The 27,094-nt window shown below is 47.8% G+C and overlaps 1 pseudogene; it reads left to right on the top strand.

The window, feature by feature from the left end:
• LOC133360946 (sodium/potassium-transporting ATPase subunit beta-2-like) lies at positions 1-27,094 on the top strand (annotated as a pseudogene).

Genomic DNA, 27,094 nt, shown 5'->3' with positions numbered 1-27,094 from the left:
CAGGTATATATACACACACACACGCACTCACACGCCTACCTATCTAGACATCCTATTCTGCGCGCGCGTCCCACAGATCCGAGGCTTCTGAAGTCCGCGCCACAGGTAACGATTAGGGTGATGGAGCGGCGAAAGTTGCAGGTGGCAGAGATCGTGTCGGAAACGCTGAGCCAGTCCTGCTGAATCACCTGGGCTCTGGGTGTCTTCTATAGTGTGGGGAGATCATAGCTGCCGTGTCGGAAACGCTGAGCCAGTCCTGCTGAATTACCTGGTTTCTGGGTGTCTCCTATAGTGTGGGGAGATCATAGTGGCCGTGTCAGATATTATGAGACAGGGCTGCTGAATCACCTGGGTTCGAGCCCTGGGTCTGGGTATCTATCATAGTGTGGGGGAGATCATAGTGGCCATGTCAGATATGTTGAGCCAGTCCTGCTGAATCACCTGGGTCTGGGTGTCCCTTATAGTGTGGGGGAGATCATAGTGGCCGTGTCAGATATTTTGAGACAGGCCTGTTGAATCACCTGGGTCTGGGTGTCTCTTATAGTGTTGGAGAGATCATAGTGGCCGTGTTGGATATGTTGAGACATTACTGCTGAATCACCTGGGTTCGAGCCCTGGGTCTGGGTATCTCTCATATTGTGGGGGAAATCATAGCGGATTTTCAGCAAGCGGCGAAGGGTGTTAGCGAGTTACATTATACCGCTATGTAACACGGTTTTTGTTCCTGGGTAGCAAGTGTTATTTTCTAATTTCTTATGCCTAAAAAGTATAGAAAACGGCTCTTATTCCCCGCAAACTTTGCTTTTGTGACCAGGATTTTACGTGAAGGAATGATATAAATACACACGTTTTCTCATTGACAATAGGTACATTTCAAAAATGATCACTGGCCTGGTCACAAAGCCAAAGTTTGTGGGCAATAATAGCCACTTTCTGTACTTTTGAGGCATAAGCAATTAGAAAATAACACTTACTACCCAGGAACAAAAATAAATATTTTTTTTGTTACGCAGTGAATTATGAACAGAGCGGTTCAACGCCGGGTGCAAGAGAACGATTAGAGCGGTCGTTCTTAACCTGGGTGTAGTGTATAGTGGTGTAGTGTATAGCGTAGTGTATAGTAGTGTAGTGTATAGTAGTGTAGTCTATAGTAGTATAGTATAGAGTAGTGTAGTGTATAGAGTAGTGTATAGTAGTGTAGTGTATAGTAGTGTATAGTAGTGTAGTGTATAGTAGTGTAGTGTATAGTTGTGTAGTGTATAGTGTAGTGTATAGTGTACTGTATAGTAGTGTAGTGTATAGTGTAGTGTATAGTGTACTGTATAGTAGTGTAGTGTATAGTAGTGTAGTGTATAGTAGTGTAGTGTATAGTAGTGTAGTGTATAGTGTAGTGTATAGTGTAGTGTATAGTGTAGTGTATAGTGTAGTGTATAGTAGTGTAGTGTATAGTGTAGTGTATAGTGTAATGTAAAGTAGTGTAGTGTATAGTGTAGTGTATAGTAGTGTAGTGTATAGTGTAGTGTATAGTGTAGTGTATAGTATTGTATAGTGTAGTGTATAGTGTAGTGTATAGTAGTGTATTGTATAGTGTAGTGTATAGTGTAGTGTATACTAGTGTCGTGTATAGTAGTGTATAGTGTAGTGTATAGTAGTGTCATGTATAGTAGTGTATAGTAGTGTAGTATATAGTGTAGTGTAGAGTAATGTAGTATATAGTGTAGTGTATAGTGTATGGGAGTGTATAGTAGTGTATAATGTAGTGTATAGTGTAATGTTTAGTATGTAGTAGTGTATAGTAGTGTAGTGTATAGTGTAGTGTATAGTGTAGTGTATAGTGCAGTGTATAGTGCAGTGTATAGTGTAGTGTATAGTGCAGTGTATAGTGTAGTGTATAGTGCAGTGTATAGTAGTCTTTAGTGTTTAGAAGGTCATCGAAAACACAAATTAAGCCACGTGGCAACGTAACTCACAGCTCACTTTGTCTGCATAAAACCTCCTTTGTACTCATTGTTAACATTACTATCAACATGATTAACATTACTATTTACATTATTAACATCACCATGCCTTTGTTTTGTCAACGATTGGGGGTGCAGCAAGGCTGGCTAAGTGAAAGCTGAACACAACGCCTGTTTTTACTGCGCTCGGGTGCTACAAAGCTATCCTCAGTTTTCGTGAGTTTTTATTATTAAATCCTTTATATTAAGTTCGCTTGCTTGCTTGCTTGCGTGCTTGCTTGCTTGCTTACGACCGTGCAAATCTTTCGGTCGTTTTTTAACCCACTTCCCATGATCCAATCGAGCTGACATTTTGCACACAGACTCGTTGTGCGAGACAATTAATGTTCGTGACATTTTTTTTCAAAAATTTTACACTGTTTAGGGAAAACAAATTAAATATTTAATTACCAATTGCTTAATACTGGCAGACAATCATCTGACCCATAGATGTCAGCCATCTCAAGCCAGAGGACGAGAGGACTCTAGCCGCCACGCATATAAAGGATTTATAGTGAAAAACTTTGTTTTTATGGGTTATACTTGTTTTTAGTTTTTAGATCGCGTCAATGATATCGATGCTGTGAGTCGCTCCATCACCACCACACAGACAATTGGCAAAGTCGATGGTTCGCTGTCGAGTCAACAAGTCGTGACAGGTTCTTTTACTTAAAGGTCGTAGCCACGGACTCAACATTGGGGGGGACCAAATCTTCAAGGGGGTCCCTCCCCCAGAAAAAAAAATAAATCTAAATTTGAAAACGAATTTCCTGCCTAAAGTATTTTAAAAAATTCACTAACACATAGGATGGACTTTTTATTAATTATTCACAATAATGTCTAATAGTGTATTGTATTACATTGCTCTGTTTTTTTTTTGACCTTTTCTTGTTTCATCGTATGTAATGGCAGAGATTAGGCATTAATAAAGTACAACCATAACCACAATCACTTTAACAGAAATCTATTTTATAGCGACATTAAGAGCATCTTTGAACATTATATTTACGACCTTGTCTTTACTTATCTCTGCACTAGAACCGGCTGCGTGCGTTGGAGAGTTTGTTTTTAAATAACAAAAAAACCCACAACAACTTTCACAAATCAACGCATCGAGTAGTGGTGGTGAGTGGGTTTGGGGAGCGGTGGCGCAGCGGTTAGCGCCACGCTCCGCCGGCTGGCGACCCGGGTTCGATTCCCGCTCGCGAATCCAACACCGGTGACGATTCTCTGAACCCGGTCCTGGGGGTGCTCCCCTAGGTCGACTCAGCCTCAAATGAGTACCCGGTGCGATGTGTAGCAAACATCGCCACTGGGGAGACAAAGGCGGTCGGGCGTGGTGCTGACCACCAAACCCCTCGTGTGCCGTTCCGGCCTTCATAGGCGCTGCTCGCTAACAGCACTTGCCCCGACAGTCTGTTAAGGCTACACGGGGGATATTTGTCTGTGTATAGGCGCTGCTACTCGCTACTAACAGCACTTGCCCCAACAGTCTGTTAGAGGCTACCCGGGGGATCTTTGTCCTGTTGTGATTCAGTTACTAATATATTTGAACGCGATCTAACCAAAGCAATCCTCGATTCATGGATAACATTGGGTCCTGAGAGCCCTTATCAATGACCTACCTTACTACAGACCTATTCAGACTACTATATATAATACACGACTATACACTACACTATACACTACACTACTATACACTACACTACTATACACTACACTACTATACACTACACCAGTATACACTACACTACTATACACTACACTATACACTACATTATTATACACTACACTACCACAAACCTGTCAACCCCTTATCAGTGCCCTAACTTATTACAGACCAATTCAGACAACTATACACTCTACACTACACTACTATACACTACACTAGTATACACTACACTATACATTACACTATTATACACTACACTACTGAACACAATACACTACTATACACTTTACACTACACTACTATACACTGTTATACACTACACTATTATACACTACACTATTGAACACTACTATATACTGCTATACACTACAATACTATCCACTACACTACAATCCGCAGATTACCTGCTGGATCTCCTCACTGTTTCGAAGAACAAATGTGACCTAAGGTCTTCGCTCATTTACCAGCTTCACATTCCTTATTGCCGTACAAATACTGGAGGAAGGGCCTTTGCTATTGATGCCCCCAGGGTCTGGAATGCTATCGACAATAAGCTGCAACTTGGATCACTGTGAGAGATCTTCACTCAAAACTGCTCTAGAGGAGTTGTACACCCCTAACTGCCACTGCTATTCATTGCCTGAAATCAAATGTATCGCTCCTGATGACCACTGCAGAGTATGATCTTGAGTTTTGATTATAGAGTGCTGATCTTTAAAGGTGCATTGAAAAATTGTTGATACTCCGACTGATACTTCTGCTGTTATGGAGTGACTAATGCTGCCAGCTATGGCTGCAAAGTTTGGTAGTACATGTTATGTGTATGTCGTTTATTGTTAAATTTGAATTATAGTTCGTACGATCACTGTTACGTTGTTTTTATAACTTTGTTTTGGTGATTTCGAAATAGTTTTGGTTTAGGCATATTTGTTTGTTGTTGTACAGAGTTATACTGATAACTTTAATCTAAAGTATCTCATGGTTGTTATTGTTTGACTTGCATCCCACTGGGATTTTTGCACACAGCATTGATAACGGTGCTTTTTCTGGAAGACGTTGCTGTTTTTTCCCTAGATTTTTCTGTTGCGTGCGGTCGCTTTAAGATGTTTTTTTGTTCACGTTTTTTATTTGGTGCGTTTGCACCCGATTCAAGAGCCGAATGGCTCACAGGGCTATACCCAATAAATGAACTGAAAATGAACTGAACTGAAAATACACTACTATACACTACACTACTGTACAAAAATACACTACTATACACTATGATAATTGGTTTTTTACCCTTCTATCTGGCAACAAAACTGACACCTTTTTACAAGGAGTCATGTTTGCATAGACCGCAATACCTGCAGTCATAATACAAACAAAAGACATAACTCTGATAATGTATGCACTGTCCTTGAAGTTGATTGGTCCACACCCGAGACAGCTTTCCTTAGAGCCTAGTCTCACATGGGTTGGACCAGATGACGATAGAAGTGTGAAAAACAAATATCATATTTTTACTGGCAAATGAGGTTCCCATAGTACTATACACTACATTAATATATATCTGTTAACCACTTATTAGTGCCATAGCTTATTACAGACCAATTTGGACCCTATTGGTCACCCTGTGCCACTTACAAATCTTAACGTTCATCCTACAAAGTTACATCACATGGGTGAAACACAAACAAATAGACAAACAATTATCTAAATACATATTTTTATCCGTATTGGACTTGAAAACTCAATTTTCCCGTGCAAGAATATGGGGTAAACCGTATGGGTTGACAAGCATGGTATAGTAGTTTAATGTATAGTAGTGGTGTATAGAAGTGCAGTGTAAAGTGGTGTTGTATAGTAGTGCAGTGTATAGTCGTGTAGTGTATACTGGTGTAGTGTATGGTATAGTGGATAATCGTGTAGTGTATAGTAGTATAGTGTGTAGTGTATAGTAGTGTATAGTATAGTGTATAGCAGTGTAGTGTATAGTGTAGTGTATAGTAGTGTAGTGTATAGTAGTGTGTACTGTATTGTAGTGTATAGTAGTGTAGTGTATAGTGTAGTGTATAGTAGTGTATATAGTAGGTATGTAGTGTATAGTAATGCAGTGTATAGTGTAGTGTATATTGGTATAGGGTATAGTAGTGTAGTATATAGTGTAGTGTTTAGTGTAGTGTATAGTAGTGTAGTGTATAGTGTAGTGTATAGTAGTGTGTACTGTATTGTAGTGTATAGTAGTGTAGTGTATAGTGTCGTGTATAGTAGTGTAGTGTATAGTAATGCAGTGTATAGTGTAGTGTATATTGGTATAGGGTATAGTAGTGTAGTATATAGTGTAGTGTTTAGTGTAGTGTATAGTAGTGTAGTGTACTGTATTGTAGTGTATAGTAGTGTAGTATTTAGTAGTGTAGTGTGTAGTGTATAGTGTAGTGTATAGCGTAGTGTATAGTAGTGTAGTGTATAGAGTAGTGCATTGACACGGTATTACGACCACGTGTTAAAACAATTGCCCTTGTTCCTTCAACCACGTGGTCCGGAGCAGGAGTTCACCAATGGCGAACGACAAGAAAACCCGCGGAGTTCGCGCCCGCGAATCGCTCGCCTCTTGGAGAACCTTCCTGTGGAATCCGCGTACCAGGGAGTTCCTGGGTCGAACCGGGACCAGCTGGGGTGAGATGGCACGCACGCACACACAGCACTTTACATGCATACATAACTTTACATACACACAGCAGTTTACATGCACACATCACTTTACATGCATACAACACTTTACATGCATACACAGCACTTTACATACACACAGCACTTTACATGCATACAACACTTTACATGCATACGTAACTTTATATACACACAGCACTTTACATGCATACAGAACTTGGTGGCGAGGAGATGTTAACTAGCTCGCCGGGTCTACAGGAGTTCGTGGGTTCGATCCCGACCCTGACGACCCCTGCTGCTGTATATTTGGGGTCTGCGTCTCTCTCTCTCATCATCACGGTGGCTAGGAGATGTTGACTACCTCGCCTGGTATACAGGAGTTCGTGGGTTCGATCCTGACCCTGACGACGCCTGCTGCTGTATATTTGGGGTCTGCGTCTCTCTCTCTCTCATCATCACGGTGGCTAGGAGATGTTGACTACCTCGCCTGGTATGCAGGAGGTCGTGGGTTCGATCCCCGACCCTGACGACGCCTGCTGCTGTATATTTGGAGTCTGCGTCTCTCTCTCATCATCACGGTGGCTAGGAGATGTTAACTACCTCGCCTGGTATACAGGAGTTCGTGGGTTCGATCCCCGACCCTGACGACGCCTGCTGCTGCTGCTGTATATTTGGAGTCTGCGTCTCTCTCTCATCATCACGGTGGCTAGGAGATGTTAACTACCTCGCACATTTAGAATCAACATCACCACGCGTTTTAAAGTATTTGGATACTGCTATAAATGTCCACGCAATGATGATGATGAGCCGCAACTTCTTTGAGCTCTCATCATGTGACAGCTCAGTGTGGACACCTTCTAATGCAATACAATAAACTCGTGTAATGATAATTGTTTTTTTACCCTTCTATCTGGCAACAAAACTGACACCTTTTTACAAGGAGTCATGTTTGCATAGACCACAATACCTGCAGTCATAATACAAACAAAAAACACAACTCTGATAATGTATGCACTGCCCTTGAAGTTGATTGGTCCACACCCGAGACAGCTTTCCTTAGAGCCTAGTCTCACATGGTGTTGGACCAGATGACGCCAAAAGGCGCACAACTCAAAGACAATGCACCATCAGAGTATGAGAGCTCGGGGTAAGCATTTACACTATTGGAACCTAATTTGCCAGTAAAAAAATATGAAAAAAAGGTGTCAGTTTTGTTGCCAGATAGAAGGGTAAAAAAACAATTATCATATTTTTACTGGCAAATGAGGTTCAAATGGTGTAAACTCGTGTAATGTTAATAACTTTATGTGTCCTGACTTTTGGGCCACCCTGTATATATTTGTCTCTATCCTTTTAAGGCCACATACACAACGCACGTGTTGTTGTTGTTGTTATTATTTACACCACAACTGCCAACAGATGCATTACTCATAGACTCAACACTGCCCATAGACTCAACACTGCCCATAGACTCACCACTACACCATAAACTCAACACTGCCCATAGACTCAACACTGCCCATAGACTCAACACTGCACCATAGACTCAACACTGCCCATAGACTCAACACTGCACCATAGACTCAACACTGCCCATAGACTCAACACTGCCCATAGACTCAACACTGCCCACAGACTCAACACTGCCCACAGACTCAACACTGCACCATAGACTCAACACTGCCCATAGACTCAACACTGCACCATAAACTCAACACTGCCCATAGACTCAACACTGCCCATAGACTCAACACTGCACTATAGACTCAACACTGCCCATAGACTCAACACTGCCCATAGACTCAACACTGCACCATAAACTCAACACTGCCCATAGACTCAACACTGCCCATAGACTCAACACTGCACCATAGACTCAACACTGCCCATAGACTCAACACTGCCCACAGACTCAACACTGCCCACAGACTCAACACTGCCCATAGACTCAAAACTGCCCATAGACTCAACACTGCCCATAGACTCAGCACTGTCCACAGACTCAGCACTGCCCATAGACTCAGCACTGCCCATAGACTCAACACTGCCCACAGACTCAGCACTGCCCATAGACTCAGCACTGCCCAAAGACTCAGCACTGCCCATAGACTCAGCACTGCCCATAGACTCAGCACTGCCCATAGACTCAGCACTGCCCATAGACTCAGCACAGCCCATAGACTCAGCCCATAGACTCAGCACTGCCCATAGACTCAGCCCATAGACTCAGCACTGCCCATAGACTCAGCCCATAGACTCAGCACTAAACCATAGACTCAGCCCATAGACTCAGCACTGCCCATAGACTCAGCCCATAGACTCAGCACTGCCCATAGACACAGCCCATAGACTCAGCACTGCCCACAGACACAGCCCATAGACTCAGCACTGCCCATAGACTCAGCACTGCCCATAGACTCAGCACTGCCCATAGACTCAGCCCATAGACTCAGCACTGCCCACAGACTCAGCCCATAGACTCAGCACTGCCCATAGACTCAGCCCATAGACTCAGCACTGCCCATATACTCAGCACTGCCCATAGACTCAGCACAGCCCATAGACTCAGCCCATAGACTCAGCACTGCCCATAGACTCTGCCCACAGACTCAGCACTGCACCATAGACTCAACACTGCACCATAAACTCAACACTGCCCATAGACTCAACACTGCCCATAGACTCAACACTGCACCATAAACTCAACACTGCACCATAGACTCAGCACTGCCCATAGACTCAGCCCATAGACTCAGCACTGCCCATAGACTCAGACCATAAACTCAACACTGCACCATAAACTCAACACTGCCCATAGACTCAGCACTGCCCATAGACTCAGCCCATAGACTCAGCCCATAGACTCAGCACTGCCCATAGACTCAGACCATAGACTCAACACTGCACCATAAACTCAACACTGCCCATAGACTCAGCACTGCCCATAGACTCAGCCCATAGACTCAGCACTGCCCACAGACTCAGCACTATCCACAGATTCTCCCTCCTTCTCTCCCCTCCCTCCCCCCCACTCCTTTGTTGTGGCAAGCGGTCCGGATCGGCTGCAGCCGGATCACCGCTGCTGATAAGATCTCCCACCCGCCCCACGATCCCCTCCCTCCCTTCCCGGAGGCTACACATTTATTATATTCTTGGTGCTTTCGGTAAAGTCACGTAAATAGAAAAGTAAAAATACAAATACATAAAAAAATGCTAATATTTTTTGTTACATTTAATTTAACAAAAATAATCAATTGAAAATATATAAATAAACATAAATTGAAATTAATAAGAGCAAAAAACCCACGACGTTTCGATCGCAACACAAGCGGTCTTCATCGGGCGGAAAGAAAATAAAAAAAGTTTTAAGTCAAAATGTACACAATGATTACCATTATTGATTTGACGCTTTTGTAACTGCAGGAATCCATACTCTTTGGTTCTTTCGGTAGAAAAAAATAATAATTATTAGAATTGTTTCTACCTACGTGACTTTACGTTGGTAGCAAAAATAAGAGTATCATTATTATAATAATAATGGTTTTATTACCCTTCTATCTGGCAACAAAACTGACACCTTTTTTACAAGGAGTCATGTTTGCATAGACCACAATACCTACAGTCATAATGCAAACAAAAACATAACTCTGATAATGAATGCACTGTCCTTGAAGTTGATTGGTCCACACCCGAGACAGCTTTCCTTAGAGCCTAGTCTCACATGGTGTTGGACCAGATGACGCCAAAAGGTGTACAACTCAAAGACAATGCACCATCAGAGTATGAGAGCTCGGGGTAAGCAAACATGACTCCGTGTAAAAAAAAAAGTGTCAGTTTTGTTGCCAGATAGAAGAGTAAAAAAAACAATTATCATATTTTTTACTGGCAAATGAGGTTCCAATGGAGTATCATCATCATTACCCTGAAGACAAGAGAGGAGAGAGAGAAGAGAGAGATCGAACAGGGCTCTGTGTCCACGCGGGGCGTGGTGTGGTTTGTGTGAGCGCCCGTGAGCGTGTGGACATTTAAACTCAAGATATTTAAACCCTTGAGACGTTTAGCCCCAGGGTGCAATTGCCCCTGCAGTCTGCTGGAGGCTACACGGGGGATCTTTGTCTGTGCATAGGCGCTGCTACTACTCGCTACTGCTAACATCACTTGCCCCTGCAGTCAGCTAGAGGCTACACGGGGGATCTTTGTCTGTGCATAGGCGCTGCTACTACTCGCTACTACTAACAGCACTTGCCCCTGCAGTCTGTAGAGGCTACACGGGGGATCTTTGTCTGTGCATAGGCGCTGCTACTACTCGCTACTACTAACAGCACTTGCCCCTGCAGTCTGCTGGAGGCTACACGGGGGATCTTTGTCTGTGCATAGGCGCTGCTACTACTCGCTACTACTAACAGCACTTGCCCCCGCAGTCTGTTAGAGGCTACACGGGGGATCTTTGTCTGTGCATAGGCGCTGCTACTCGCTACTACTAACAGCACTTGCCCCCGCAGTCTGTTAGAGGCTACACGGGGGATCTTTGTCTGTGCATAGGCGCTGCTACTCGCTACTGCTAACAGCACTTGCCCCCGCAGTCTGTTAGAGGCTACACGGGGGATCTTTGTCTGTGTATAGACGCTGCTACTCGCTACTGCTAACATCACTTGCCCCTGCAGTCAGCTAGAGGCTACTTACCTTACAGGGCGCCCGTGTTGTGTGGAGGAGGCATTTGCGGGCGCATTGTTTCACTGATTGGAGTTCGAGAAGAACCGGCTTGTTGACAATCCACGGGGGAGGTTGGTAATTGACTTATGTTTTTGCGGGACCAGCTTGGGGGGGGGGGGGGTGAGGTCGGGGGGAGGTCAAAATGATCGCGTCATTTAACAACAATGGAAATACTATGAGACATCTCCTTTACCAGTGGCAAAATATAGTAACAGGTTTTTACCCTTTCAACTGGTACAAAAACTGACACCTTTACGCAAGGCATAATGTTTGCAATAACCACAATACAAGCAGTCAAAATGCAAACAAAAAGAAACAACTCTGATGATCTTATTGGTTCTTTCGGTAAAGTCACGTAGAAGGGAAGTAATAAAATAATAAAGATAAAACATAATAAAACAAGCTTTAAATCGAAATTTAACTCTGATGATGATGATAATGATATGCACTGTCCTTGAAGTTGATTGGTCCACACCCGAGACAGCTTTTCTTAGAGCCTAGTCTCCATTGGTGTTGGACCAGATGACGCCAAAAGGCGTACAACTCAAACACAGTGCACTATCAGAGTATTGAGAGCTCGGGGTAAGCATTTACACTATGAGACATCTCCTTTACCAGTGGCAACATATAGTAATAGGTTTTTACCCTTTCAACTGGTACAAAAACTGACACCTTTATACAAAATATAGTAATAAGTTTTTACCCTTTCAACTGGTACAAAAACTGACACCTTTATACAAGGCATCATGTTTGCAATAACCACAACACAAGCAGTCAAAATGCAAACAAAAAGAAACAACTCTGATAATGATGATGCATATCATTATCATGATGCATATCGTTATCAGAGTTGTTTCTTTTTGTTTGCATTTTGACTGCTTGTGTTGTGGTTATTGCAAACATGATGCCTTGTATAAAGGTGTCAGTTTTTGTACCAGTTGAAAGGGTAAAAACCTATTACAACAATGGAAATAGATGTGGCGCCGTCGATGCCTCCACCACACGAAACTCCCCGCTCAATGAAGTTGGCACGTGGTGAAGGAACGGTGTTATAGACGTTTTTATGTTAATCTTAACAAAATCATAATTCTAAATATATATGATTTCTAGCAATTGCCGCTGGGAGGTTCCCCTATAGACTACCCCTATCGCTACCCCTATCACTACCCCTATCACTACCTCTATCGTTACCCCTATAGACTACCCCTATAGACTACCCCTATAGACTACCCCTATCACTACCCCTATCACTGCCCCCAATCACTACCCCTATCACTATCCCTATCGCTACCCCTATCGCTACCCCTATCACTACCCCTATCACTACCCCAATCACTACCCCTATCACTACCCCTATCTCTACCCCTATCGCTACCCCTATAGACTACCCCTATCACTACCCCTATCGCTACCCCTATAGACTACCCCTATAGACTACCCCTATCACTGCCCCCAATCGCTACCCCTATCACTACCCCTATCGTTACCCCTATAGACTACCCCTATAGACTACCCCTATCACTACCCCTATCACTGCCCCCAATCACTACCCCTATCACTACCCCTATCGCTACCCCTATCACTATCCCTATCGCTACCCCTATCGCTACCCCTATCGCTACCCCTATCGCTACCCCTATCGCTACCCCTATCACTACCCCTATCACTACCCCTATCACTACCCCTATCGCTACCCCTACAGACTACCCCTATCACTACCCCTATCACTACCCCTATCACTACCCCTATCGCTACCCCTACAGACTACCCCTATCACTACCCCTATCACTACCCCTATCACTACCCCTATCGCTACCCCTACAGACTACCCCTATCACTACCCCTATCGCTACCCCTACAGACTACCCCTATCTCTACCCCTATCTCTACCCCTATCGCTACCGCTATCACGACCCCTGTCACTATCGCTACCCCTATCGCTACCCCTATCACTACCCCTATCTCTACCCCTATCACGACCCCTGTCACTATCGCTGCCGCTATCTCTACCCCAAACCCTATCACTGTCACGGTTCGAAATGAGCGGCAAGCCTGGTTAATACTGGCACGGTGTGTGTGTGTGTGTACAGCATTAACCGTGAACAATACATACGTGTGTGCCCCTCCTCCTACTCCACCTCCTCCTCCACCTCGTGCCCACAGCCCTCATCATCGGCTACTACATCATCTTCTACCTCTTCCTGGCCGCGATGTTCGCCTTCACCATGTGGGTGATGCTGCAGACGATCAGTGACGAGAGACCCAAGTACCAGGACCGCGTCCAGAACCCTGGCACGTACACTCACAACCAGCCCGGGTCACTTACACTCTGATCATCGCTGCTGATAATGCTGCAGATGATGATGATGATGATGCTGATGATGATGCTCACCATGTTACTGATGCTGCTGCTGATGACGTTGCTGATGATGATACTGCAGATGATGATGATGCTCACGATGATGCTGCTGCTGCTGATGATGCTGCTGATGATGATGATGCTGCTGATGATGATGATGCTGCTGATGATGATGATGATGCTGCTGATGATGCTGATACTGCAGATGATGATGATGATGCTGACGATGCTGCTGCTGACGATGCTGCTGCTGATGATGCTGATGCTGCTGATGATGATGCTGATGATGCTGCTGATGATGATGCTGCTGATGATGCTGCTGCTGATGATGCTGATGCTGCTGATGATGCTGCTGCTGATGATGATGATGCTGCTGATGATGATGATGCTGCAGATGATGATGATGCTGCAGATGATGATGATGCTGCAGATGATGATGATGCTGCTGCTGATGATGATGCTGCTGCTGATGATGCTGCTGATGATGATGATGCTGCTGATGATGCTGCTGCTGATGATGATGATGCTGCAGATGATGATGATGATGCTGCTGCTGCTGATGATGATGATGCTGCTGCTGATGATGATGATGCTGCTGCTGCTGATGATGATGATGCTGCTGATGATGATGATGATGCTGCTGCTGATGATGATGATGATGATGCTGCTGATGATGATGCTGCAGATGATGCTGCTGCTGACGATGCTGCTGCTGACGATGCTGCTGCTGACGATGCTGCTGATGCTCACGATGATGATGATGCTGCTGCTGATGATGCTCACCATGTTACTGATGCTGCTGCTGGTGATGTTGCTGATGATGATACTGCAGATGATGATGATGCTCACGATGATGCTGCTGCTGCTGATGATGCTGCTGCTGATGATGCTGATGATGCTGCTGATGCTGCTGCTGATGCTGCTGCTGATGCTGATGATGCTGCTGATAATGCTGCTGCTGATGATGATGCTGCTGATGATGCTGATAATGCTGATGCTGCTGCTGATAATGCTGCTGATAATGCTGCTGATGATGCTGATGATGAGGCTGATGATGCTGATGATGATGCTGATGATGATGCTGATAATGCTACGGCTGCTGCTGATGATACTGCTGCTGCTGATTCTGTTGCTGATGCTGCTGCTGCTGCTGATGATGATGCTGATAATGCTCCTGCTGCTGCTGATGATGATGCTGCTGATGATGCTGCTGATGATGCTGATAATGCTGATGATAATGATGCTGCTGATGATGATGCTGATGATGATAATGCTGCTGCTGATGATGCTGATGATGCTGATGATGCTTCTGGCGCGTGCTGCAGGAGTGATGATCCGACCGCGTGCGGAGAATCTGGACGTCTTCTTCAACATCTCCAGTGGCGACTCCTACTCGAAATTCACGCAGTCTCTCGACTCCTTCATCAAGAGTGAGTCACCAAAGTCTCCCCTCCCCCCCCCACCAAGTCGCCTGAATCATCTCCCCATCTCCCCATCTCTCTCTTTCCATCTACTCATCTCTCTCCCCATCTCTCTCTCTTTCTAACCATCTCCCCGTCTCTCTCCATCTCCCCATCTCTCTCCCCATCTCCCCATTTCTCTCTCTCTTTCCATCTACTCATCTCTCTCCCCATCTCTCTCTTTTTCTAACCATCTCCCCGTCTCTCTCCATCTCCCCATCTCTCTCCCCATCTCCCCATTTCTCTCTCTCTTTCCATCTACTCATCTCTCTCCCCATCTCTCTCTCTTTCTAACCATCTCCCCGTCTCTCTCCATCTCCCCATCTCTCTCCCCATCTCCCCATTTCTCTCTATTTCCATCTACTCATCTCTCTCCCCATCTCTCTCTCTCTCTCTCTAACCCTCTCCCCGTCTCTCTCCATCCTCGCTGCATCCGTGCTGTGGCACAAGACCAAGGCCCGCCAGCAGTGGCGGCTCCTGCAAAATCTCTCAGGGGGGGCAAATGTCTGGATGATTGATAAGGATAAGGTCCACCCATGCAATGGATAAATTAACAGCTTAAGCATGTCAAGGCAACTTCACTTCTTTAATATTAATGAAAAATAAAGTGACTCTTACAATACATCTTGTTTGTTTCTATACTCACTATTAATACAATCCACTCAAGTTTCTTTTATTAAAGATTCCACTAGGTGGCGACAAATTATATTGTTGGATGAAACGTGCTTACGTATGATGACGTAAGCACGTTAGTGCGAGCCCTCCCGGAAGCCATAGAGAATGCATTGCAGCGCCCCCCGGTCGAAAAAAACATCTTTGAATGTAAGTCTATGGGACCACTCGGGGCGATTCTCAGCCGGAGTGAAATCGCCCAAAAAGAGGCGGTACTCCACAGAACGTGACATGACGCTGATTGGACTATATCCAGAGGCTGACAGTGACGGCTAGCGTGACTCTGTGGTTGAATGACATTGGTGGTGCGTCGCCCAATCGCCCTCGTGAAGAAACCGCCCCTGCACTCCAGCCTCCTGACTGGCTACTCACCACTCGTGCACTTCGGCTAGAATGTAAAGCACAGAACGAGAGAAAAGATGCTGGAGGGTGACACTGACGCAGAGGTCGCAACCGGGTACCCGATACCCGTACCCTACCCGATACCCGGCTACCCGATACCCGGCCGGGTACGGGTACCCGTTTGCGACCCTGGTGCGGCCGGGTACGGGTAGGCCGTGAGTCACTGGTGAGTCACCGTTTGTCACTCATTTCCCAACGTCTTGTCTCTTCTCACAATTCAAGTTCCTAGAATCAACCCACCCGCGCCTGCAACGTGGCTTCATCCCAGAGGTCGCAATCGGGTACCCGATACCCGTACCCTACCCGATACCCGGCTACCCGATACCCGGCCGGGTACGGGTACCCGTTTGCGACCCTGGTGCGGCCGGGTACGGGTAGGCCGTGAGTCACTGGTGAGTCACCGTTTGTCACTCATTTCCCAACGTCTTGTCTCTTCTCACAATTCAAGTTCCTAGAATCCACCCACCCGCGCCTGCAACGTGGCTTCATCCCAGAGGTCGCAATCGGGTACCCGATACCCGTACCCTACCCGATACCCAGCTACCCGATACCCGGCCGGGTACGGGTACCCGTTTGCGACCCTGGTGCGGCCGGGTACGGGTAGGCCGTGAGTCACTGGTGAGTCACCGTTTGTCACTCATTTCCCAACGTCTTGTCTCTTCTCACAATTCAAGTTCCTAGAATCCACCCACCCGCGCCTGCAACGTGGCTTCATCCCAGAGGTCGCAATCGGGTACCCGATACCCGTACCCTACCCGATACCCGGCTACCCGATACCCGGCCGGGTACGGGTACCCGTTTGCGACCCTGGTGCGGCCGGGTACGGGTAGGCCGTGAGTCACTGGTGAGTCACCGTTTGTCACTCATTTCCCAAAGTCTTGTCTCTTCTCACAATTCAAGTTCCTAGAATCAACCCACCCGCGCCTGCAACGTGGCTTCATCCCAGAGGTCGCAATCGGGTACCCGATACCCGTACCCTACCCGATACCCGGCTACCCGATACCCGGCCGGGTACGGGTACCCGTTTGCGACCCTGGTGCGGCCGGGTACGGGTAGGCCGTGAGTCACTGGTGAGTCACCGTTTGTCACTCATTTCCCAACGTCTTGTCTCTTCTCACAATTCAAGTTCCTAGAATCCACCCACCCGCGCCTGCAACGTGGCTTCATCCCAGAGGTCGCAATCGGGTACCCGATACCCGTACCCTACCCGATACCCGGCTACCCGATACCCGGCCGGGTACGGGTACCCGTTTGCGACCCTGGTGCGGCCGGGTACGGGTAGGCCGTGAGTCACTGGTGAGTCACCGTTTGTCACTCATTTCCCAACGTCTTGTCTCTTCTCACAATTCAAGTTCCTAGAATCCACCCACCCGCGCCTGCAACGTGGCTTCATCCCAGAGGTCGCAATCGGGTACCCGATACCCGTACCCTACCCGATACCCGGCTACCCGATACCCGGCCGGGTACGGGTACCCGTTTGCGACCCTGGTGCGGCCGGGTACGGGTAGGCCGTGAGTCACTGGTGAGTCACCGTTTGTCACTCATTTCCCAACGTCTTGTCTCTTCTCACAATTCAAGTTCCTAGAATCCACCCACCCGCGCCTGCAACGTGGCTTCATCCCAGAGGTCGCAATCGGGTACCCGATACCCGTACCCTACCCGATACCCGGCTACCCGATACCCGGCCGGGTACGGGTACCCGTTTGCGACCCTGGTGCGGCCGGGTACGGGTAGGCCGTGAGTCACTGGTGAGTCACCGTTTGTCACTCATTTCCCAACGTCTTGTCTCTTCTCACAATTCAAGTTCCTAGAATCCACCCACCCGCGCCTGCAACGTGGCTTCATCCCAGAGGTCGCAATCGGGTACCCGATACCCGTACCCTACCCGATACCCGGCTACCCGATACCCGGCCGGGTACGGGTACCCGTTTGCCACCCTGGTGCGGCCGGGTACGGGTAGGCCGTGAGTCACTGGTGAGTCACCGTTTGTCACTCATTTCCCAACGTCTTGTCTCTTCTCACAATTCAAGTTCCTAGAATCAACCCACCCGCGCCTGCAACGTGGCTTCATCCCAGAGGTCGCAATCGGGTACCCGATACCCGTACCCTACCCGATACCCGGCTACCCGTACCCGGCCGGGTACGGGTACCCGTTTGCGACCCTGGTGCGGCCGGGTACGGGTAGGCCGTGAGTCACTGGTGAGTCACCGTTTGTCACTCATTTCCCAACGTCTTGTCTCTTCTCACAATTCAAGTTCCTAGAATCAACCCACCCGCGCCTGCAACATGGCTTCATCCCAGAGGTCGCAATCGGGTACCCGATACCCGTACCCTACCCGATACCCGGCTACCCGTACCCGGCCGGGTACGGGTACCCGTTTGCGACCCTGGTGCGGCCGGGTACGGGTAGGCCGTGAGTCACTGGTGAGTCACCGTTTGTCACTCATTTCCCAACGTCTTGTCTCTTCTCACAATTCAAGTTCCTAGAATCAACCCACCCGCGCCTGCAACATGGCTTCATCCCAGAGGTCGCAATCGGGTACCCGATACCCGTACCCTACCCGATACCCGGCTACCCGTACCCGGCCGGGTACGGGTACCCGTTTGCGACCCTGGTGCGGCCGGGTACGGGTAGGCCGTGAGTCACTGGTGAGTCACCGTTTGTCACTCATTTCCCAACGTCTTGTCTCTTCTCACAATTCAAGTTCCTAGAATCCACCCACCCGCGCCTGCAACATGGCTTCATCCCAGAGGTCGCAATCGGGTACCCGATACCCGTACCCTACCCGTACCCGGCCGGTTACGGGTAGGGTACGGGTACCCGTTTGCGACCCTGGTGCGGCCGGGTACGGGTAAGGAATCAAAACCCGTTTGCGACCTCTACACTGACGGCTGCTCTGTGCTGCTTCCAGTGTTCAGAGGCCTGCTTAAGGCTCCGGCTGGAGCACGCCATGTACCACACACATGTCGGTGATGTGCGCGTTTTCTTCGAACGCTGGGGAGCCGGACAAGCCCCTCTCTGTACCAGCGTGCACTGCACCCTCGTGTTCACCTTCTGAAGCGCTCGCTCGTCACCGTGGCGTGCGCGATAACCACCACCACCACCACAACCACCACCACCACAACCACCACAACCACCACCACCACGTGGCTTTTCTTGTGTGTTGTGAGCGGTGCTTTTAACGCCACAGCGCGTGGATTTGTAGCGTTTATTTTCATTTGTGTTGCTGGTGACTTTGTGTATTTCGAATCGGAATCGCCTCCAGTGCTGTTGCTGCTGGCGGCAATAAAAGTTGTTTAAAAGCCAAAAAAAAAGTCACCATCCATTTCTCTCTCTCCCCATCTCTCCCCCCATCTCCCCATCTCTCTCCCCATCTCTCCCCCCATCTCTAAAAACTCTCTCCCCATCTCCCCATCTCTCCCCATCTCTCCCCCCATCTCTCCCCCCATCTTCCCATCTCTCTCCCCATCTCTCCCCCCATCTCCCCATCTCTCAATCTCTCTCCCCATCTCTCTCCCCATCTCCCCATCTCTCAAACTTTCTTCCCATCTTCCCATCTTTCTCCCCATCTCTCTCCCCATCTCTCCCCCCATCTCCCCATCTCTCCCCCCATCTCTCCCCCCATCTCTCCATCTCTTCCCCCATCTCCCCATCTCTCAAACTCTCTCCCCCCATCTCTCCCCCCATCTCCCCATCTCTCCCCCCATCTCTCCCCCCATCTCTCCATCTCTTCCCCCATCTCCCCATCTCTCAAACTCTCTCTCCCCATCTCTCTCCCCATCTCTCAAACTTTCTTCCCATCTTCCCATCTTTCTCCCCATCTCTCTCCCCATCTCTCCCCCCATCTCCCCATCTCTCCCCCCATCTCTCCCCCCATCTCTCCATCTCTTCCCCCATCTCCCCATCTCTCAAACTCTCTCCCCCCATCTCTCCCCCCATCTCCCCATCTCTCCCCCCATCTCTCCCCCCATCTCTCCATCTCTTCCCCCATCTCCCCATCTCTCAAACTCTCTCCCCATCTCTCTCCCCATCTCTCAAACTCTCTTCCCATCTTCCCATCTTTCTCCCCATCTCTCTCCCCATCTCTCCCCCCATCTCCCCATCTCTCCCCCCATCTCCCCCCCCATCTCTCCATCTCTTCCCCCATCTCCCCATCTCTCAAACTCTCTCCCCCCATCTCTCCCATCTCTCCCCCCATCTCTCAAACTCTCTCCCCATCTCCCCATCTCTCCCCATCTCTCCCCCCATCTCTCCCCCCATCTTCCCATCTCTCTCCCCATCTCTCCCCCCATCTCCCCATCTCTCAAACTCTCTCCCCATCTCTCTCCCCATCTCTCAAACTTTCTTCCCATCTTCCCATCTTTCTCCCCATCTCTCCCCCCATCTTCCCATCTCTCTCCCCATCTCTCCCCCCATCTCCCCATCTCTCAAACTCTCTCCCCATCTCTCTCCCCATCTCCCCATCTCTCAAACTTTTCTTCCCATCTTCCCATCTCCCCCCAGCCTACGACAACCAGTCGGTGGATGGCCTCGATGCACTCCGGGATTCTTCCGCGATGAGCAGGGCTCCCCCGTGGGTCACGTGCTCACCACGATGCCCCTGCCATGCTACTTTAAACCGCTCGCTGCTCGCGAACTGCTCCGGTCTGAACGACCTCAGCTATGGCTACGCCAGCGGTCAGCCGTGCGTGCTTGTCAAGATCAACCGCGTGAGTCGATGCTGTTGATTGATGCTGCTCTCTGTCTCTCTGTCTGTCTGTCTGTGTCTCTCTCAGTGTCTCGCTCTCGTCACTCTGTCTCTCTCTGTCTGTCTCACTGTCTCTGTCTGTGTCTCTCTGTGTCTGTATCTCTGTCTGTCTGTCTCTGTCTGTGTCTCTCTCAGTGTCTCTCTCTCGTCACTCTGTCTCTGTCTGTCTCTCTCTGTCTGTCTCGCTGTCTCTGTCTGTTTGTCTCTGTCTGTCTGTGTGTCTCTCTCTCTGTCTGTTTCTCTGTCTCTCTGTCTGTCTGCTTCTCTGTCTGTTTCTCTGTCTCTCTGTCTGTCTCGCTGTCTCTGTCTGTCTCTATCTGTCTGTGTCTCTCTCAGTGTCTCTCTCTCGTCACTCTAGCTCTCTCTCTGTCTGTCTCTCTCTCTGTCTGTTTCTCTGTCTCTCTGTCTGTCTGTGTCTCTCTCTCTCTGTCTCTCTTTCTCTCTCTGTCTGTCTCTCTCTCTCCTTGTCTCTCTGTCTGTCTCGCTCTCTCTGTCTCTCTCTCTCTGTCTGTCTCGCTCTCTCTGTCTGTCTCCCTGTCTCTCTGTCTGTCTCTCTCTCAGTGTCTCTCTCTCGGTGTCTCTCTCAGTGTTATTATTATTGTTTACTGTTGTATATTGTTGTGTATTGTTGTTTATTGTTGTTGTGTATTGTTGTTTATTGTTGTTGTTTCTTGTTGTTGTTTAGGTGATTGGCTACAAGCCTGGGAACACCGACATGCCGGCGAGCGTCAACTGCACAGCGGTATGACGGAGTGGAGTGATATAATTATCGTATATAATGCATCTAGTAAATACAAAAATTATAGATTTTATAGTGCATAATATGTAATTATATAACAGTTATATCACTTTGTAAGTAATATAATAAGTAAACAATAATATGAATAGTAATGTTGCGTAGAAATAATGATACCATACATAAGTAATATACAAATGTATGCTTGATGGATTAAATCGCAGGCTGAGACTACGACGAGACGTTTTGCAGGCAGTGGTTGTCACTTTGTTATTGTTGTTAATTTTTATAGCGAGAGGGAGACTCAGAGAGAGAGGACGACTCAGAGAGAGAGAGAGGACGACTCACAGAGAGAGAGGACGACTCAGAGAGAGAGGGAGGACGACTCAGAGAGAGAGGGCGACTCAGAGAGAGAGAGACTCACAGAGAGAGAGGGCGACTCAGAGAGAGAGAGAGACTCACAGAGAGAGAGAGGGCGACTCAGAGAGAGAGAGAGGACGACTCAGAGAGAGAGAGAGGACGACTCAGAGATAGAGAGAGAGGACGACTCAGAGAGAGAGAGAGGACGACTCAGAGAGAGAGAGAGACTCACAGAGAGAGAGGGTGACTCAGAGAGAGACTCAGAGAGAGAGACAGGACGACTCAGAGAGAGAAACTCACAGAGAGAGAGAGAGAGAGGACGACTCAGAGAGAGAGAGAGAGGACGACTCAGAGAGAGAGAGACTCACAGAGAGAGAGGGTGACTCAGAGAGAGACTCAGAGAGAGAGGGCGACTCAGAGAGAGAGGATGACTCAGAGAGAGAGAGGGCGACTCGGAGAGAGAGAGAGAGAGCGACTCAGAGAGAGAGAGGACGACTCAGAGAGAGAGACTCAGAGAGAGAGGACGACTCAGAGAGAGAGAGAGGACGACTCAGAGAGAGAGAGAGGACAACTCAGAGAGAGAGAGACTCACAGAGAGAGATGGTGACTCAGAGAGAGACTCAGAGAGAGAGAGGACGACTCAGAGAGAGAGAGGACGACTCAGAGAGAGAGAGACTCAAAGAGAGAGAAAGAGACTCAGAGAGAGAGATTACGACTCAGAGAGAGAGGACGACTCAGAGAGAGAGGACGACTCAGAGAGAGAGAGACTCAAAGAGAGAGAAAGAGACTCAGAGAGAGAGAGATTACGACTCAGAGAGAGAGAGACTCAGAGAGAGAGAGGACGACTCAGAGAGAGAGACTCAGAGAGAGAGAGAGGACGACTCAGAGAGAGACAGCTCTAGGAGACAGCCTGACCTGGGTGTGCTTCTGTGCGTGTTGTGGCCTCCCTGCTGCTGCTGTTGATGATGATGACTCCCAGAAAAACATCGACCTGGGACCTCTGAACTTCTACCCTGAAAACAAGTTCGACCCCATGTACTTCCCCTACTACGGCAAGAAAACAGACGTGAGTGTGCGAAGCGTCACCAACATCAGCATCAGCATCAACGGCATCATCAGCGGCATTATCATTAGCATCATCAGCATTATCGTCACTAGCAGCAGCATCATCAGCATCAGCAGCAGTTCAACATGAATTGTTTCTAGTTGCAATGGCACGTACAGCAGCAGCAGCTTTCGCATCCTACCAATAGACTCGTGCACACAGAGAGAGCTGTCACTGGGGGTGCCCCTAGGCTAGACGCAAACAGCAGCAGCAGCGATCACCGCTACCCCTACTGACAACAGACTCATGCACAGGGACAGCTGCAACTGGGGGTGCCCCTTGGTTAGACCCACACAACAGCAGCAGCGATCATCGCTACCACTACTGGCAGCAGACTCATGCACAGGGACAGCTGCCACTGGGGGTGCCCCTAGGTTAGACCCACACAGCAGCAGCGATCACCGCTACCCCTACTGACAACAGACTCATGCACAGGGTCAGCTACCACTGGGGGTGCCCCTAGGTTAGACCCACACAACAGCAGCAGCGATCATCGCTACCACTACTGGCAGCAGACTCATGCACAGGGACAGCTGCCACTGGGGGTGCCCCTAGGCTAGACCCACACAACAGCAGCAGCGATCACCGCTACCCCTACTGGCAGCAGACTGATGCACAGCAACAGCTGCCACCGGGGGTGCCCCTACTCTCCGTGCCTACATCTCTCTCTCTCTGCATCTCCCCTCTCCCAATTCCAAATCCCCTTACCTCCGCGTCTCCTCTTCGTCGTCCTGCCTTGCCCCCCCCCCCCAACCCCTCGCAGGGTGGCTACCGTCAGCCCGTGGTGGCGGTGCAGTTCATGAACCCGCCCCGCAACACCGACCTGCAGGTGGTGTGCCGCCTGTCGGGACCCAACGTGGTCGTGGACGAAAACAACCGAGACAAGTTCATCGGCCGCGTCGAGTTCCGCCTCCACATCTCCAACTAGCGGGAGGGTGGGATGGATGGGGGGCGGGGGGGGGGCAGAGACGGTGACGACACGAGGGACACACGCGACTTCGTTCGTTAGGACCCCTAACTTTGTTTCCTGTGGTCCGCGACTTCATTTCTCACGACCCATGACTTGATTTTCTGTGGCCCATGACGTCATTTCCTGTGGCCCATGACGTCATTTCCTGTGGCCCATGACGTCATTTCCTGTGGCCCATGACGTCATTTTCTGTGGCCAATGACTCAATTTCCTGCGGCCCACGACTTCAATTCTCATGACCCATTATTTCAATTCTTATGACCTCGTGACTTCATTTCCTGTGGCCCATGACGTCATTTCCTGTGGCCCATGATGTCATTTTCTGTGGCCAATGACTTCATTTCCTGTGGCTAATGACTCAATTTTCTGCGGCCCACGACTTCAATTCTCATGACCCATGACTTAATTTCTTGTGGCCCATGATGTCATTTCCTGTGGCCCATGACGTCATTTCCTGTGTCCAATGACTTCATTTCCTGTGGCCAATGACTTCGATTCTCACGACCCGTGACTTAATTTCTTACGGCCCATGACCTCAAATCTTATTACCAATGACTTCATTTTCCTGTGGCCTGTGACTACATTTTTTGTCGCCCGCGGCTTAATTTCTCACGACCCATGACGTCAATTCTTGTGGCCTGTGACTTAATTTCCTGTGGCCGCCAACTTAATTTCATGTGGCCTTTGGGCCAGATGTGCTCCAGGACTTCGCTTCACAAGACCCAGAGTCAGGTCACGCTCAGTGCCTGCATTTGAGCCCTGAGTCTGGGTGTGTCTCTCTATCCATGGGTGGTTGATAATGGCCGTGTCGTAAAAACTGAGCCATTATCACTGAGACCGTGGGTTCGAGTTCTGGGTGTGGGTTTCTCTGACAGATCTATGTGTGAGTCTGTGGGTCTCTGTCTGAGTCTATGAGCCTCTCCGTGAGTCTATGGGTCTCTGTGTGAGTCTATGGGTCTCGATGTGAGTCTATGGGTCTCTATGAGTCTATAGGTCTATGTGACTCTGTCTCTGTGTTTGTATGTCTGTGTGTGAGTATGGGTCTCTGTGTGAGTCTGTGGGTCTCTGTCTGAGTCTATGATCCTCTCTGTGAGTCTATGGGTCTCTGTGTGAGTCTGTGGGTCTCTGTGTGGGTCTATGGGTCTCTGTGTGGGTCTATGGGTCTCTGTGTGAGTCTATGGGTCTTTGTGGGAGTCTTTGGGTCTCTGTGTGAGTCTATGGGTCTCTGTGTGAGTCTTTGGGTCTCTGTGTGAGTCTATGGGCCTCTGTGTGAGTCTATGGGTCTCTGTGTGAGTCTGTGGGTCTCTGTGTGAGTCTGTGGGCCTCTGTGTGAGTCTGTGGGTCTCTGTGTGAGTCTATGGGTGCTGTAATCTCTTTGTTTTGAGGCTGAAACTCTGGACTCGAACCCAAGAGATGTCTGCTTCTGTGCACCTCTGAGCCATTGGGTCTCCACAATTTAGTGTAAATATACAAACATAACAACAACATGAATAATCACCATAGTCCATATTAGCCACTATAAAGATAACATAGGGGAAGTGTAAATGTATGATACTTAATAGGTCCAGCAGCGGTAGCGTAAGTGACGACATCAGCTCAAGGGTGGAGGGGTTGGTTGTGGAATATCGTGGTTTTGATTAGTTTAACGCGACTAATATCGTCCGTTAAAGAGGTTTTGTTGGGTTAGATCGCGTACATATGAATGTGTCTTGACTGAAAGCTTTCGTGACTGCGGGAATTCATATTCTTTGGGGCTTTCGGTAAAGTCACGTAGAAAGGTTCAAATGAAAATAACTAAAAATAACAAAAAACTACGACGTTTCGATCGCAACACAAGCGATCGAAACGTCGTAGTTTTTTGTTACTTTCTTTGAACCTATCTACGTGACTTTACCGAAAGACCCAAAGAATATAAATGTGTCGTTAAACCCGCCACCACCCGACACGGCCAAATCGTAAGGTTTGTCACGTGAACAGAACGTGCCCAATTCGTTTCGAGTACAGCAACTAACCGGTTGCGTGTTGGAGAGCAAATCCACAACATTTGGCAAATCTGACATTATTTTGATTATTGTAATTATATACTACATTAGTCATCATACTAATGTAGTATATAATTACAATAACCCCCCCCCCCCCCAAATCGTTGCACCTGATGAGTTAATGAGTTAATGATGACGTCACCCTGCTGCTGCTCTATATAAGAACGGGAGACAGAGCAGAGCCTCAGCATTCTGGCGAATTGCCCGATGATGCTGGATGCAATTACCAGCAAAACGTCGCGCTACTCAAATTGTAAATTGTTGTGGTTTCACGCTTCAACACACCGGTGGGCTAAAGCAGTGAACTATTTGTCTTTTGTCAAACGTGACACTTTTTTACTGATTGGCCGTGTCGGGTGGTGGAGGGTTACGACACATTTATAAATAACGCGATCTAAACACAAAAACGTTGATTATGAAGTATATATATGATTGATTACACTATGTAACACAATTTTTGTTCCTGGGTATTAAGTGTTATTTTCTAATTGCTTATGGCTAAAAGGTATAGAAAGTGGCTGTTATTCCCTACAAACTTTGCTTTTGTGACCAGGACTTTATGTAAACACCTTTTTTTCTATTCTTGGTTCTTGCGTTGTGGCCGAAACGTCGTGAGAATTATTTTGTTATCTTTTATTTGTATTATTTTATTATTTCCCTTCTACGTGACTTTACCGAAAGAACCAAGAAGATGAATCCCTGCAGTCACGAAAGCTTTAAATCGAAATTTTATTATGTTTTATTTTTATTATTTTATTACTTCCCTTCTACGTGACTTTACCGAAAGAACCAAGAAGATGAATCCCTGCAGTCACGAAAGCTTTAAATCTAAACCTTTTTTTCTCATTGAAAATAGGTACATTTCAAAATATCGCTGTCCTGGTCACACAAAAGCAAAGTTTGTGGACAATAATAGCCACTGTCTGCACTTTTGAGGCAATTAGAAAATAACACTACCTACCCAGGAACAAAAAATATTTTTAAAAAATGTTGTTATAAAGTGTTATAGATATCGCGGATTCCTCTTGCCCCAATCGTCATCTTCGTCGTCGTCGTCGACACAACATCGTAGCTTTCCGCGTAGCGGTCTGGAACGTTTGACTCTGCGACACTGGCACGGCTCCCGTGTCCGCGCGGAGTGGCAGCGTTTGTGTCGTCTGTAACTTTTGAAAAATGAAATTAAAAAAGGACAAAAAATCTCGGAAA

Source organism: Lethenteron reissneri, chromosome 70 (genome assembly GCF_015708825.2).
Source record: "Lethenteron reissneri isolate LAM-NWPU_2019-01 chromosome 70, ASM1570882v1, whole genome shotgun sequence".
NCBI lineage: Eukaryota > Metazoa > Chordata > Hyperoartia > Petromyzontiformes > Petromyzontidae > Lethenteron > Lethenteron reissneri.
This window is presented reverse-complemented; position numbering and strand designations above follow the sequence as displayed.